Source organism: Echinops telfairi, unplaced genomic scaffold, assembly GCF_000313985.2.
Source record: "Echinops telfairi isolate 266 unplaced genomic scaffold, ASM31398v2 ScPeMD7_1713;HRSCAF=2227, whole genome shotgun sequence".
Taxonomy (NCBI): domain Eukaryota; kingdom Metazoa; phylum Chordata; class Mammalia; order Afrosoricida; family Tenrecidae; genus Echinops; species Echinops telfairi.
Genome location: NW_022105611.1, coordinates 2,241,615 through 2,244,519, shown reverse-complemented (window position 1 = coordinate 2,244,519; position 2,905 = coordinate 2,241,615).

Genomic DNA, 2,905 nt, shown 5'->3' with positions numbered 1-2,905 from the left:
ACTCATGAATGTCCATTATATTGGAACTTCTAGGTTCTGAATTCCAGTTTTGACTGGAAGACAGGTGAGTCAGGAGGCTGGGAGAAAATCTCTTTATCTTCTCAACTTTCTAAAGAGGATAATCATTCCTCTCTCACCTGTTTACCAGGCCTTTGAAATAAGATAATCATTTTCAAATAAGGAAACATCAGTAATGTGATTTATGACCAGCCCAATAAGATAAGCTTTTGTGTGTTTTGTAGGAATAAAGATATTTATGAGACAAATAAATTGTGTACAAGTTTTTCCCTGCTGATGAAAAAGAAATACTTTTAAGCACTACACTAGTATCATTTTAAATAACAAAGTTGAACTATAAAGTGTGAAATGTATGGTACTGTTACCTCTCAATTTTCTAACGTATTTATGAAGGCAGATATTAAAAACTTTTACTGATTGAAAATTGTATTAACACCTCTCATAATTGTATTATGATGATACATTTGTGCCAAAAATAATTCACTTTTTCTTAATTAGATTTGCATTTTTGCTATTCATTCTTTAATTCACTTAGCCAAGTACTTACTTATTCAAGGTATATTAAACACCTACCACAATGAGTCCAAATTAACACTCTTGATTATCAATAAACAAACAGCTATTAGGCTTAATGGCTTCACTCACAAAATCAATAACAATGGCCTCAGATTTACCCCAATTCTAACAAATTCCTGATCTGATACATAACAGGTTTTTGTTTCATTTTCTAAACTATGGGATGATTGGCGATACATTAAGGGAATTGTATTGAATAAAATGAAACAAAATCTATATGAATTGTCAAATGCAGAACTGATGATCTGCTCTCTCAGCCTTCATGCATTTCACAGTATTTAGTTTTAAAAAATCATAATTCTAAAATAAATTTGAACTTTCTAGAATTAAAGGTAGCCTCTTGAAATTTATTTACATGTTGCATTAATTAAATTTCATTAATCTAGACAAATCTGATTAGCTTCCTATAGTTCCTTGTCAAATCAGATACACTTAGCCCCCAGATGAATAAATGAATATCTTATATGAAAGTGGTCCACAGAAAGGAAGTCCTTCTCATTGATTAAGGGTTCCAAGAAATATTTCATAGCCATTACCAATTACTTTATTCATGCCACCACAGTGGTAGAATTTACACGTATCATGCTGGAAGACATGGGTTCTATGCCTGGCTAATGCACCCCTTGTGCAGTCACCACTGGTCTATCAGTGAGTTAGCTATGATGTTTAATGTTTTTTAGTGGAGATGCTAGATTAGGAGAGCCTAGGAAGAAAGGCCTGGTTCTCTACTTCCAAATATCAGCAAAAGAAAACCATATGACTCACAACAGTCCAAGTCACAATCAATTGTGGGGATAGTGCAGGATCAAATAGCATTTTTTCTTTTATGCAGATTGTCACCATCAGTCTGGGGCAAATTTGACAGCAGCTAACAATAGCCGTATAACTCACTCTAAAGGATGCTGTGCTTACTGTATATATCTAGAGAGAATGGATATAAATATTGAAGCAAAGTGGATTAAAACTTCCAGACAATCCCCATAGGCCAGAGGGAATCTTCTCATTATAAAATTCAGAAAGCTGAGTTTGAGAAATCTGTGCATATTCCTGTCTTTTAGAGATATTTTATTGAATGGCTGGAAAGAAACTACAAAAATACTTTGAAAGCCAAAATGATTCTGAAATAAAAAGACACCACCCAAGCAGACTTGGATATGAACACTCTTGGCCCCATTTGTCAGAGTAGAAACCATCCACGCAGATGTGGCAATCTCTAAGGCAAATCCCTCAGAACAGCCCAGTCTGTGTTCCTAGGACATTTAAATTTAGAACGTCATTTACACAGAAGCCCTCCACATCTGACACTTTCCCAAGCACGCCCGGAGTGAAGCCATAGTTGTATTCAGTGCTGGGTGGTGCTAACTGCTGCTTGCTAAACGTGGTGCCACTTGCCGAAATTTCTATTTCCAACCTAATGTCTTTTGTTAGAGTGTGTAGATGTGACGTTGCATTTTCTGATTCCTGCCAAAATGAACTCAAACCACTCCCTTTTCTGGGAGTAGATGGCAACTGATGACATCATGATTGAACCAGATTGCCCAAGACTGTGCCCAAGGAGGTGTCCCATGGAAGCCCACAGACCAGGTTCGTGTGAATAATTCATCCCAAGCAAAGAAGTCTTGGAGAAAAAGGAAGGTACTGGAGAAAAGAGGAATCACACTGCCTCCTCCTCGCACCTGATGTCGTTTGCTCTTGCCACTCCCAACATCACTAAATTCAAAACGAATGAAAAGTGAGGAGAGGAAACAGATCTTAAAGATATTTCAGTGGAGTAACAATCAGAGTGAAAAGGCCGCCCTACATGGATAGAATCTCCCAAATCTGGGTATCTTTTTCCAAGCAGGCTCGCTGACATGCTCTTTCCCCGACTGTCCTCTCACTCATTGCGCTAGCATCACTCCTGCCTTCCTGAGTTCCTGGCCTGGGAGATACAAGTAGGACCTGTCCTTGGCAGAAGAACTGGGATGCAAGTTCCTCTGGGACTAGGGGTTCACCTGCAATGAGTCTTTTTCAGAGAAGCTTGCCCAGACAAGACGGTTCCAAGGTTAGTTGAGTGGAGCCCCCTCAGGGCAGGTCTATGCGCTAGGTTGGAGTAGAATTCTTCCACAGCATTCTCCAGGCTGCGACTTAATTTGAAAGTAGATGTTCAGGCCTTACTTCTAAGGCCCCTCTGAAGAGTTTGAGCCACCAACTGTTCATTTAGTAGTCAAACACTTAACCATTTCTCTTTCACCCTGTATATCCATTGAGATTAGCCTTCTTCATTATAGATCTCTGGAATCCTTCATTCTTCTAGCACTTTGCCATTCCA